The 14,767-nt window shown below is 35.7% G+C and overlaps 2 non-coding genes across 2 annotated transcripts; both read right to left on the minus strand.

Moving 5' to 3' along the window:
• Positions 1-1,463: 1,463 nt before the first annotated feature.
• On the minus strand, positions 1,464-1,624 carry LOC142177784 (U1 spliceosomal RNA). The gene has a single exon (XR_012706339.1). It is a non-coding gene; the product is annotated as a U1 spliceosomal RNA (small nuclear RNA).
• Positions 1,625-6,832: 5,208 nt separating this feature from the next.
• Positions 6,833-6,948, minus strand: LOC142177710 (U5 spliceosomal RNA). Its single transcript, XR_012706274.1, has one exon. It is a non-coding gene; the product is annotated as a U5 spliceosomal RNA (small nuclear RNA).
• Positions 6,949-14,767: the final 7,819 nt, after the last annotated feature.

A 14,767-nucleotide genomic window follows, 5' to 3' on the forward strand; every position in this document is an offset into this window, starting at 1 on the left:
AACTTTTACCCTTAAAATAGATAACAATTAAATTTATGCGTGGTTTTAAGAATTGATTCAATACAAGTAATTGAGGATGTTAGATAAATAAATGAAAGATAAAACGAATAATCAAACCAGTTGTAATGCTATGGCCCAGCTGGAACTTAGGTTGGACAATAGTTTTGTCCTCGATCGGACCCTCGGTTCGGAGACAATAGAGAATGAACAACGATTTTGCTATAGCTACAGAGCAGTAAAAATGAAATTGTATTGTTTTGATATGCGTGTTACAATGTGGTGATTCAATAAAAACTACCCTCTTTATATAGTATGGGAGTTTCACCCCTAGTACAATTCTAAGAAAGGTAAAAAAATCTTCTTTTTCGTTAATCACTAATCCGCTACTGATAACCGATGGGGTGCGGATATCGATGCCCTCGGTTGGTCGTGGGTAACCGTTATCGTGTCTTCCGAGGTCTCGGAGCTCGTTTCGGGATCAGAGAAGTAATGTCTTATTAAGGCCGATGGCGACCACTCCGTTCGGACCTTAGTACGAGGCATTCCGGCTTTGATTCCGACCCCGTATAGTCGTGCCTTTGCTTCTTTTGACCCCGTATAGGTTACCCGGGTTTTACCCTTATACAGACGGTAACAACAAAATAGACACTGTGTCCTTTTAACTATTATATACTTCGCTAAATGACATTTTTTCAACCATTTACTGAAGCTGGAACGAGGAATAAATAAACTTTCTAAGATAGAGTAAAAATGAAACAAACAATTGTAATATTAAACTTTGGTCATTTTCATTCAGCAAAATAAAACATAGTAATGATACACCACAGTTTTCGCAAATAATGTTTGGACTAATCTTGAATATTCAGTGAGCACAATCATAGTAAGATCAGATTAAGCTTAACTGTTTGAAAAGGTTTGATTAGTTACATGCTAACAAGCTGCCTGACAAAAAAGTCGCATATAAAATTAGCTTGTTGAACGCAGGACCTTTAGGAACATGCAGAACATTCTTGTAAAAGAATTGGGTAGGGCCGTGCGAACACAGATCTCGCTGCCACAAATTATGATGTAAACTCGACCACTTGGGTCGACCTTAAGCGGGTACTCCTTTTATATCAACAAGAAGTTTGGGCTTACTCTTTCTTTTATGATGTGGGAGTCAGCTCTCTTCTTCCGCTTTAGTCTCTTCATCGAAGAAATATAAGCTCATAACCTGATTATGATGAAAAGTTGCATAGAATGTGTTGGACTAAATATCTTTTACTTCCAATGAAGGTTTTGTCTTTCTTGTGATTGAATTGCAGAAAACAGAGCAGTTGCAGGTTGTTTGAATTGAATCCTTTATAGTTACATTAAGATAGCTTTCTTTCGTGTAGCAAAAAAAAAAAAAACTCATTGTGGGAATTCCAGGCCATTAGACAACATAAAACCAAATGAGCAAACAATTTTAGGTTTTGAATTGGGTAGGGGCCGCGCGAACGCAGGCCCCCGCTACCACAAATTATGACGTAGGCTCGACCACTTGGGTCGACCTTAGGTGGGCATCCCTCCAAAGTGCAATGGAAGTCACCAACCTAGGCCATGGGTGTTATTGATCACCTATTGACCCCGTCCAGGTAAGTATGTTTCATGTAGCTCCTTGCCATGCTTCTATACCCCCTCCAACTCCTTTTTTTTCTTTGTGCCAGCCGATGAGGGAAATCCAGTGCTTAATCTATCCCTCTTATATTCTCTCCGAAACATTTTATTGCTACTGAATGTTGTTTATTTCAAGTATAATTAAGATGCCTATCCATATAATAATTTTATGTACAAATATATAAACCCCTTTCTTTCCTTTTTCCCCTTCAATTTAATGTCACACCATGATTTGAAATAGGGCAGAATGAAATTAGTTGGAGATTAATCTGGTTTTGTTTATAGGTAGAAGTTAACTTTAAAAGAAAACTTATTGTAAGCATTAGTAGAACGTATTCTACTAATACTTAATATTGCATACGAAAACCTATTTTAACTCTTGTTGCTTCTCTATACTTTCCTACTGTTAAACAAACTAGTTTTAGAAGCGCGTGTCCCCATATCAAAAAGTATAAAACTTTTAAAAATTATAATAACATTATTAAATTATGTATATCTAACATGCAATTGTTAAATATCATTTTGAAAGTATTTCTAACATTTGCTATTGAGTTAAAGAATATCATAATAGTGAATGATAATTAGTATTTATTAGAATGTGTTTTTATATTTTGGTACATAAATTTTATAAAATATATATTTAATTAAAGGGTAATGGACATACTATTGGATACGTAGAGAATCAAACACAATTTTTCACAAAAAGTCATTTTATTTTATTTTTACTTTTACTAAGATAATTTAATTTAATTGTATTGAATTAATTGGATTTAAATTTATGATCGGCTATAAATGTTTTAACTAACAATAATAAAATCAAAGGCGTGTCAACGAATTAGTTATAGTTTCCTACTTAGATTATAGATTTATATCTTGTCATGAAATTAAAATCAATTAACTCTACAAGATTAAATTATTTAAGTAATAATACAAAGGATAGCAGAGAAAGACTTTTTATTAAAAAAAATATGTTGATTGTCTCGCATACAGAGGTATGTCCATTACCCTTTAATCAAACACTTCTTCACCTTTTCAAACACAGAATCTATAATTACATACCTTTATAAATTTGTCCTTAAAATCTTAGTTAATTTTAACGTTTTAAAAATATTAAGCAAGAGATTTATAATTTAAATTTCCTAATATTAGGAGCTCTAACCTAAATCAAATATTTAGAAAATAGTTAATTGCCAAAAAGCTATTAACTCCTAAATAAAGGAGGATATTGTTTTAATTGCAAATTAGAGACGTAGGTTATGCATAGTTTTTCCATTTCAATTTGCTTATAACTAAATCATAATAAGCGTCTACAATTCCATAATCGGAAGGAGTAAGAAAAATTAAAGTTTTAAATATTAGGAGAATAATTAAATGACTATTCTTAAATATAATAAAAATAATTAAATGACTATTCCTATATATTAGAAAAATAATCAAATGACTATTTTGTCCAGTGTAAACTCTATTTTAAATGGGTAAAAAAGGCGAACGACATTTCACTAAGGGCCTTCATGCTTTTAATATAGTACTAGTCTCTATGTATGTGCCTCGCACGTATAACAATAGGCGTGTGTAATAACTAACATAAAATTTGTGAATATACTGATTACCAGGAAAGTGTTAATGTCATACACCTTATGATACAAAAGATTGCTACTATTAGCTAATTCATTTTCTTATCACTATACTTTTCTTAATTAAATAGAGAAAATGGACAAGGAAGACTTTTATGCACATGAGAAGACTTAATAGATTGAATCATGAAAATTTGCTTCGTTTTGTGTCTTTTAACTGTATGAAGGAGGAGAAATATTTGGTCTCATATAGTCAATATGTGAAACTTATGTTGCGTGTTTCTTAGATATTTTTGTTGTGTGTTTCTTGTGTATTGACTTGAATTAATTTGTTTATTACTTTTGCCACGTGTGTTCAAATCCGATTCCATTACACTGCGCGAAATACCTGCAATATATAAGTAAAAGCTGCAAAATATTATGTAATACCTGAAAATTAATATTCTTACACTAACATTAGTTGAAATAACACAAACCATTAATCTCTAAGATATACAATTTAAACATAATACTACGTCAATGTAAAAGACTTTGATATCTAAAACAAAAAACTACGCCGAAAAATAAAGAAGTACGACACAAAAATAATTACAATAAAAGTTAAGATGTCATTGTTTTTCTCTCTAATTCATATACTTGACCCTAAAGCATTACTCAATTACGAAAAATGAGAACTTAATCAATTACGAAAAACGGATTTGGAGAAAATTGCTTCGTTCTATACCAAAACCTTTAGAGAACAATGAACAATATGGAACAATATTATCTTTTATAGGAATAACTGGCTTATTCTTTTCCTACATGGATTCGTGCAATTAAGCTGAATTCTATGGGAGAAGATTAAATTTTAAAAAAAAAATTGTTGTCAAAAAAGGAAAAGGCTACTAAAAAAAGTTGGCGGTGAGTAAGCTGAATTCTATGGGAGAAGATTAAATAAGAAAAAATATTGTTGTAAAAAAAGGAAAAGGTTACAAAAAAAAAGTTGAGCTATGTAGAAACCAAATCAGCCATATATCCCACAAAATCATAAAAGTCGTTCAACAATATTTCATAAAAGTCAAGGTTATTTCATAAAATCATAAAAGTCTATCAATATTTCAAGGTTATTTTAGTCGTTCAACATTTAGCATAAATTATTCGTGCTTTTATAATAATATAGATAGATGGATGGATACAAGAAAAGTATTAAAATTTTAGCCATCTTAAAATTAACTATCTTTTCTCTTCTCCGCTCCTCTTATAGGTAGCATTTTTCGTAAAATGTTGAAATTTTCTCCCCAATTATAATGTGAACAAATCATGTGATCCATCTTCAATGACAAAGTCAAATGACTGGTACTGTGCTGGATAGTGGTGGCAAAATGGATTAAAAAAATAATTATTCATCTATATTATTCACTAAAAAATAAATTGGATAATGAACATGTTTTTTTAAAAAAGGAGAGGATAAAATCCATATTATCCGATTAAAAATAGATACATCAATGAGTTTAACTTTTACATTTGTAAAGACTCAAATTGAGGTTCCTCAAAATTGGAGGACTAGAAATTCTCCCAAAAGTGACCATATTCAAGAAGCCATGAATAAATACCTATAATTATCTACTAATTAATATATTTTCTATCCATATTGAATCCAGCAGGTCGGATATTTTATCCATTTTTACATTATTCGTTTTCAATCCGCTCATATCTGATCCGATCTGTCCGTTTGTCACCCCTAGTGCTGGATTAAGGGTGTTTTACACATACAACCTAATATTAGAAAAAAGTGTGATATAATCAACTATAGAAATACAATGTGCATTCCGCTGGATAATCTTACTCGATTTTTATTGTTCTGTTCAAACTTATCAATATCAGTAGGCTCGTATTATTATCAAATGGGAAGAATTTCCTATATAGCTTCAAATGTTGAGTATCTGTTTCCAAAAGTTAATAAGGGAAAGTTACTCCCAACTGCAGTTAGAAAAACCCATAAAGTCTACCAGTTAATTCCACTTATATCCCTATTAAACATCAAAGATTAGAACTGGAATTGTAGGGGCACTCAACTTGAGAACCCCTCCAAAAATAGGCGTATGCCACTAAATGCAGCGCGCACACGGTATTTAGTCGTTTATACGAAGAACTTGAGGGTAAAGGCGGGGATAAGAGTTTGTTTAGGCTAGCCAAGGTGAGAGAGAGAAAGGCCCGTGACTTGGACCAAGTGAAGTGCATCAAGGACGAAGAAGGTAGAGTTTTGTTGGATGAGGCGAATATCCGTCGGAGATGGCAGACTTACTTCCATAGTCTCTTGAACGAGGACAAAGAGGCGGATCCAGGATTTTAAGACCATGGGTGCAGCACGATACTTGTCATAATATTAAGTGATGTATATCTTTTTAGTGTTTTATGGCATATTAATAATTTTGCACATTATTCAACCAGATAAGCTACAATCTTACTATTCTAAATATGTGTTTGGCATTAATATTATCAATTATAATCCGACAATCATTGCAAAATGTTTATCTTAAAACATGTTCATGCTTTAGCATATAATTCAAAATAAAAAGGAAAAGTAGAATACTAATGAAAATTTAATACTGTAAAAATTGAAACTTTGAAAATTTTATAGCTAAAAGAAAATGAAATTATCAAAAAGCTCTTAGAGCATATGACAAGTTCTTTATATGTGACTTGCTTATCCAAAAAATGAAAAGTATATTTTATCCTATAATTTTGAATTTTTTTTTTCATAATTTGATTGAAATTCAAATATGTTTATGCAATAATTTTGGATAAAAATATTTAAAACAAGTCTCATCATGGAGTTAGATCTTATTGTCACATAAATTATTTATAATAAAACTAATTTATAGTGGATCAAGATAAGACAAATCTCAATGCAAGTAATAAGTAGTTTAATTTCTGACTCCTTAAATTGTTGTTTACCCTGAAGACTTGGAGAAGAAGATAAAAAAGGAAAAAAAATGATAAGAAGGAAAAAAATAGAACTAAAACAAAAAAAGAGCTACGAGGTACAAATTAAATACGTAGTATTATATTAATGTGTGTCCATAGGGTCTCGACCGGAGGCACCAATACCAAAATTTGAGCATGGGTGCCATCTACTCTCTATGGCTAAACCATTGAAAATTTGTACATAAAATCTGCTTTTACTTGGCAAGAGGATGGGTGCATGTGCCCCACATTTGCTAACATAGATACGCCCCTGAAAGAGGATGGGAACAAAGACATTGTTCTGGGTGATTTGGGATCCTCCGAGAGCCGTTGCGACTTTGGGTATTGCAGGTGGATTAGAGTTGAGGAGGTTGGGGGGGCTAGACGTAAGATGAGCAGGGGCATTCCGCTGGATAATCTTACTCGGTTTTTATTGTTCTGTTCAAACTTATAAATATCAGTAGGCTCATATTATTATCAAATGGGAAGAATTTATAGCTTCGGATGTTGTGTATATGTTTCCAAAATATAAATAAAGGAAAGTTACTCCCAACTGCAGTAACAAATTATCATTTTCATTCAGAAAGATTAACATAGAAAAACCCACAAAGTCTACCAGTTAATTTCACTTATATCCCTATTAAAAATCAAAGATTAGAACTGGAATTGTAGGGGGCACTCAACTTGAGAACCCCTCCAAAAATTGGTGTATGCCACTGAATGCAGCGCGCCCACGGTATTCTTTAGTAAAAGGAGAAAGAAAAGTTGCTTTGTGCTCACTGCGTTAGTTGCATGAGTTTTGCATTGTGCTTAAGTAACCTTTTATATCTAACAAGAAGTTTGGGCTTACTCTTTCTTTTATGATGTGGGAGTCAGCTCTCTTCTGTGGTTTAGAGTACAACAACAACAATCCAGTATAATCTCACTAGTGGGGTATGGGGAGGGTAGTGTGTAGCGAGGTTATTTCCGATAGACTCTCGGCTCCCTCTCTCCAAGAACTCCCCACCTTGCTCTTGGGGTGACTGGAACTCACACCTATTATTTTTATTCATTTAAGGTTCTTGGTAATTTTGAAAAAATAGATGCTGGAAGCTGGCTAGGAAGGAGGCGAAGTTAATAGTTACGGCGGCTAAGACTGCAGCATTTAGTCGTTTATACGAAGAACTTGAGGGTAAAGGCAGGGATAAGAGGTTTTTAGGCTAGCCAAGGTGAGAGAAAGAAAGACCTGCGACTTGGACGAAGTGACGTGCATCAATGACGAAGAAGGTAGAGTTTTGTTGGATGAGGCGCATATCGTCGGAGATGGCAAACGTACTTCCATAGTCTCTTGAACGAGGACAGAGAGGCGGGTCCACGATTTTAAGACCATGGGTGCACCACGATACTTGTCATAATATTAAGTGATGTATATTTCTTTTAGTGTTTTATGACATATTAATAATTTTGCACATTATTCAACGAGATAAGCTATAATCTTACTATTCTAAATTTGTGTTTGTCATTGATATTATCAATTATAATTCGACAATCATGGCATAATGTTTATCTTAAAACATGTTCAGGCTTTAGCATATAATTCAAAATAAAAAGGAAAAGTAGAATACTAATGAAAATTTAATACCGTAAAAATTGAAACTTTACAAATTTTATAGCTAAAAGAAAATGAAAATATCAAAAAGCTCTTAGAGCATATGACAAGTTCTTTATATGTGACTTGCTTATCCAAAAAAAGAAAAGTATATTTTATCCTATAAATTTTGAAAAAGAATTTTAATAATTTGATTGAAATTCAAATATGTTTAAGCAATAATTTGGGATAAAAATATTTAAACAAGTCTCATCATAGACTTAGATCTTATTGTCACATAAATTATTTATAATAAAACCAATTTATAGTGGTTCAAGATAAGACAAATCTCAATGGAAGTAATAAGTAGTTTAATTTCTGACTCCTTAAGTTGTTGTTTACCATGAAAACTTGGAGAAGGAGATAAAAAAGAAAAAATGATAAGAAGGAAAAAAAATAGAACTAAAATAAAAAAAGTGCTACGGGGTACAAACTAAATACGTAGTATTATATTAATGTGTGTCAATGGGGTCTCGACCTGAGGCACCAATACCAGAATTTGAGCATGGGTGCCATCTACTCTATATGGCTAAACCATTGAAAATTTGTACATAAAATCTGCTTTTACTTGGTAAGAGGATGGGTACATGTGCCCCACATTTGCTAACATAGATACGCCCCTGACCGAAGATGGGAACAGAGACATTGTTCTGGGTGATTTGGGATCCTCCGAGAGTCGTTGCGACTTTGGGTATTGCAGGCGGATTAGAGTTGAGGAGGTTGTGGGTGCTATGCGTAAGATGAGCAAGGACAGCACTACCGGACCAAATGAGATCCCCGGTGGAGTTTAGGAAGAGTGTGGGCAGGGCGGGCTTGGAGTGGCTTACTAGATTATTTAATGTCATTTTTGGGACGAAAAAGATGCCCGAAAAGTGGAGATGGAGCATAATGGTTCATGTGTACAAGAATAAGGATGATATCCAAAATTGCAACAACTATCGGGGTATTAAGCTGCTTAGTCATACTATGAAGGTATGGGAGAGGGTGGTGGAGCTAAGGGTGAGGAGAAGAGTGTCTATTTTCGAGAACCAGTTTGGGTTTATGCAAGGACGTTTGACTACGGAAGTCATTCACCTTGTTAGGATATTGATGGAACAATATAGGGAGAGGAAGAGTGACTTGCATATGGTGTTCATCGATTTAGAAAAAGCTTACGCTAAAGTCCCGAGGGAGGTTCTGTGGAGATGTTTGGAGGCTTGAGGGGTACCTGTGGCCTACATTAGGATGATTAAAGACATGTATGAGAGAGCGAAGATCTGTGTGAGGACAGTGGGGGGGGTCTTGGACCATTTTTTGATCATGATGGGGTTGCATCAGGGGTCGGTACTCAGCCCTTTTTTGTTTGCCCTGGCAGTAGACGTACTGACTCGCTATATCCAAGGGGAGGTGTTGTGGTGCATGTTATTTCCAGACGACATTATTTTGATTGGTGAGACGCAAGATGATATTAATGCGAGATTAGAGGTGTGGAGACAGACCCTGGAGTCTAAAGGTTTAATATTGAGCAAAACCAAGATAGAATACTTGGAGTGTAAGTTTAGCGGTACTACTTAGGGAGTGGAAGGGAAGGTGAGGCTGGATTCAGAAGTCATCCCTAGGAGGGGGAGTTTTAAGTACCTTGGGTCTATTTTACAGGGGATGGGGAGATTGATGAAGGTGTCACACATCGTATTAGGGCGGGATGGATGAAATGAAAACTTGCTTTCGGTGTTTTGTGTGACAAAAAGATACTACCAAAACTTAAAGGCATGGTTTATAGAGCGGTGGTCAGGCCGGCTATATTGTATGGGGTTGAGTGTTGGCCAGTCAATAGCTCTTACGTCTAAAAGATGAAGGTAGCAGAGATGAGGATGTTGAGATGGATGTGAGGGTACACCAGATTAGATAAGATTCGGAATGAAGTTTTTCGGGATAAGGTGGGTGTGACCCCTATTGAGGAAAAGATGCAAGAAGCACGACTTAGATGGTTTGGACATATGAGGAGGAGAAGCACAGATGCTCCGGTAAAGAGGTCTGAGAGGTTGACATTGGAGGGTCTCAGGAGAGGTAGAGGTAGGCCGAAGAAGAATTGGGGTGAGATGATTAGGTATGACATGGCGCAGCTACAGCTGACCAAGGACATGATGTGTGGTAGGAAGGTGTGAAGGTCGAAGATTAGGATAGTAGGTTAGGTAGTCTAGATTATTCAGACAGGTAGTGTTAGTGCGTACTCTCGCATTTGGTTGGTAGTAGTCTTATTTGAATACATGTCATTTTTTTTACATTTCGATCATCTTACTATCTTGTTGTGTATGCTACTTTTACATGGTTTTTCGGTGTTGTCCCATCTTGTTTCTTGTTATTATTGTGGTACCTATGCTTGCCTAAGCCGAGGGTCTATTGGAAACACCTTCTCTACCTCCACAAAGGTAGGGGTAAAGTCTGCGTATACACTATCCTCCCCAAACTACATTATATGGGATTATAATGGGTATGTTGTTATTTAGATGCTGGAAGCTAGCATATGTAATGTCGCATGCAGAGGGAGATTCAAGATTTGAATTTTATGAGTTCCTATGATAACTTTAAGTAAATTTATAATAATAACTCGGTTCACAATTAAATATCTATAGATATTTAGTGAAATTTTTAACACATACACACTATCTAGGCAAAAGTTACTGGGTTCATGTGTACCTATATGTCGTATGGCAAATGCGCCCCTGGTCGCATGGAATGTTGTCACGACCCAAACTGATGGACTTTGACGAGTGCCCGAGTTCTACCTACCGAACACCCTTAAGCATATGTTTAAGATATAAACATGAAATAAGTGTAGGTCATGCATAACATCTGCCCCTAAACTATTGAATCGTGTGAATAACATACGTGAGGAGACATACTCGAAAGACATATATACATATACATGTGGAATACAGTAGGGCGAGCCGACAAGGCCACATACAATCCAATTATAGATGACTGTCTACAGACCTCTAATAGAGTGTAAAACTACCCTTATATATATACAAACGTATCGTACCAAAATCCAATAGCAGCTCCGGATCAAATGGAGCACATCAACTCTCACTGAGCTAGGATCCTAAGGAGGGGGACCATCAGCCTGTCTACCTATACCTGCAGGCATGAAACGCAGGCCCCCAGGCAATAGAGGAGTCAGTACAAATAATGTACCGAGTATGTAAGGCATAAAATCAATATATAAAAGGCATGAAAGAAACATTGAGTAAAGAACTCAACCTGTAAGTCTGAATAGCTCTGTGAATCATGAATATATTTATAATGTCATGCGTATGCGTATAAATGTCATATCATGCATAGGTATATGCGTACATAACATCATCAAGCTCCTGAGGGCATCCCATCATATCATCTCAGCCTCTGTGGGCGAAATCATAAACGTATACCAGCTGATCAGGTGGTGGTGCGTATATAACGCCATCTGGTCATGGGTCAATATACATTTATAAATGAATGTGGTGCATACTGAAATAATTCAATAAGATCTCTAGGAATGTCATGAGACCCATGAACAGACGATATGATAGTAGGCCATATGGGGAATCAAGAACATAGGTAACCCTAGTACTTCTATGAATAGAATCATTCTTGAAAGAGGCGTGCTTGCTCGTTTCGTTGTATCATATGGATCATATAAAATTAAAAGAAGGGATAGCCTTAACATACCTGTATGATCTCTTACTTATTACTCAACCAAGCTCAACACAACTTCTTGCATCTACAACAAGTGAAATGATATTGCCGTTAACATATAATGTCGTACAATCGTATTTGGCTAGTCGTATGGCTTAAGAAAATCGGGCAGCAACTCCCCTATTTTTAATACATCCCAAAGACTACTAAGGGTCATCAATAACCTAACAACAACAACTATAACCAACAATAGCAACAACAACAATATTATCTAATATGAGTTTCTCTGATTATCTTAACAATCATATTGAGCGGCAATCTCGTTTTTATTCATAACAAGATATAAATTGAATCCAAATCTTATTCCATAAATTAGTTTACAACCTTCAGAACATCATACTTATATGTACTATATTATTTTTAGTTCAAAACATCCACAAAATGCCTTCCAAAACAGCCCCATACGTCTAGCACCTTACTTTTTATCGTCAATCACTTGTTTTTCATCTTTTCTTCTTCAATCAACTTAATTAACACCTAGAAAAAACTTAACAACAACAGCCACAATATTATCTCATGTTTTTTCAAGTGCTATCTTATGGTTTTTCACTCAAACAACACAACCAACAAAAGATTAACCTTAGGTAAAATCAAGAAAGATGTTATACATACCTTGGACAACAGCTACAACTCGAAACCCCATCTTAACTTAGCTCACAATAGCCCTTAATCACACCACAACATCATAGAAGCATTCTCTTTTAGTCTTTAACACCTTTGATGATGATTTGAGTTGATTTCCCTTGAGTTTGGTTCTTGGGATCTTGGAATATGTTAGGTAGGGTTTTGGAGAGATTTTGGACGAAATTTGGGTGAGAAATGGCCCGAAATTAGGCTGAAACATCTTTTAAAAGACGTATGGTCGGTGTCTATCTCAAGTGGGTCCCAACCGATTTGCTTGCGCAGTCTCGCGACAATGCGGATATCTCTCTACTTCGATGTCGTATCGATGAACGGTTTAATCCGATTTTTTCCAAACTTTATATTTTCTATCGAAACATCATATATAGACATATTATGACTTTATACTCATTTAAATCATGATTAAAAAGTCTCATATTCATTACATCACTTTGGGACGCACAGGGTGTAACAATCTTCCCCCCTAGAAACATTCGTCCTCGAATGTTAAACTCCCAAAAATCTATAGAAATTTTGCCAGAGTCTCCTCTGTAACGGTACTACTACCAACCTGTCACACAGCAAACCCAACAATACAAATCCACACAGGGCCACAATCATCAATAACACCAATAGCCTCACACGACTAATAATAATAACTAACATAAGAGTCAAGTATCATATACGTACCTAAAGGTTGTGATGTCTCAGTCCGATCCTCCTCCGAAAGCGGAAACAAGTGAGGATACCTAGTCTTCATTTCTTCTCCAGCTTCCCAAATCATCTCCTCCACATTATTATTTCTCCAAAGTACTTTAACCGAAGCTACATCCTTAGTTCTCAATCTTCGAACTTGTCTATCTAGTATAGCAATGGGAGCTTCATCATATGATAACTGCTCTGTAACCTAAACATCATCAACTGGAATGACTTTAGATTGATATCCAATACACTTACGGAGCATAGACACATGAAAGACTGGATGTACAAACTCCAAGTTGGAAGGTTAGTTTAACTCATATGATACTTGGCCTACTCTGCGTCTAATCTTATAATGTCCAATGTACCGAGGGCTAAGCTTTCCTTTCTTACCGAATCTCATAACGCCTTTCATCGGTGATACCGTTAGGAATACCCAGTCGTCTACCTGAAACTCCAAGTCTTGTCGTCAAATATCTGCATAGGACTCCTGACGACTCTGAGCTGCTGATAGCCTTTCACTTATAAGCTTAATCTTCTTAACTTCCTGCTATACCAACTCTGGTCCTACTAACTTAGTTTCCCCAATCTATAACCATCTGATAGGAGACCTACACTTTCGTCCGTAAAGAGCTTCGTATAAAGCCATCTGAATGCTGGAATGATAACTATTATTATATGCAAACTCAATAAGTGGAAGATGATCATCCTAGCTACCCTTGAAGTCCATCACACAAGCCTGTAGCATATCCTCCAGTGTCTGAATAGTACGCTCAGCCTGACCGTCTGTCTGGGGATGAAATGTTGTACTAAGACTTACCTGAGTCCCCAATCCTTTTTGAAAGGACCTCCAAAAATTAGTTGTAAACTGAGTACCTCTATCTAAGATAATAGATATAGTGACACCATGAAGTCGTACTATCTCCTTAATGTAAAGCCTTGCATATTCTTCTGCTAAATACCTAGTCCTGACATACAGAAAATGAGCTAATTTTGTAAGTCTATCAACAATAACCCATATAGAATCGAACTTACACTGGGTACGAGGTAAGCCTATGATGAAATCCATATTAATCACTTCCTATTTTCAAGTTGGAATCTCTATAGCCTGCAATAATCCACCGGGTTTCTGATGCTCAATCTTAACCTGCTAACAATTAGGGCATTAAGCAACAAGCTCTGTTATATCCTTCTTCATTCCGTCCCACCAGTATATTCCCCTGATATCATGATACATCTTCGTCTCTCCTGGATGAATAGAATAACAAGAATAGTGAGCTTCTCTCATAACCTGCTGGTGCAACCCTGCCATATTAGGAACACATAGTCGACCTCGATATCTGAGGATTCCATCTCCTGTAATCTCAAATGGTGTCTTCTCCTTTTGAAGGGTTATATCTCTGTAGTGAGCTAGCACAGGATCTTCATACTGGCGTTCCTTCACTTTAGTTACTAGAGAGGATGTTGTCGTGTCCTGAATAGTAACTCTGGTACCACATGAATCTAGTAATTGAACTCCAAGATTAGCTAGCTGATGAATCTCACGAGTTATCTCACTCTTCTCTGGCTATAAATATGATAGGCTACCCATAGATCTACGGCTGAGGGCGTCGGCTACTACATTCGCCTTCCCTAGATGGTATAAAATATCAATATCATAGTCTTTCAGTAGCTCCAACCATCACCTATGATGTAAATTCAATTCCTTTTTCTTGAATATATACTGAAGGCTCTTATGGTCTGTATAAATATCAACATGAATGCCATACAAATAGTGCCTCTACATCTTTAGTGCATGAATCATCGCGGCTAACTCTAAATCGTGGGTCGGGTAATTCTTCTCATGGTTTCTTAGTTGTCTAGAAGCGTAAGCAACAACCTTACCATGTTGCATCAATACATAACCCAATCCAACGCCTGAAGTGTCACAATAGATAACATAACCATC

The sequence above is a fragment of the Nicotiana tabacum genome, chromosome 23 (genome assembly GCF_000715075.1).
Source record: "Nicotiana tabacum cultivar K326 chromosome 23, ASM71507v2, whole genome shotgun sequence".
Lineage (NCBI taxonomy): Eukaryota > Viridiplantae > Streptophyta > Magnoliopsida > Solanales > Solanaceae > Nicotiana > Nicotiana tabacum.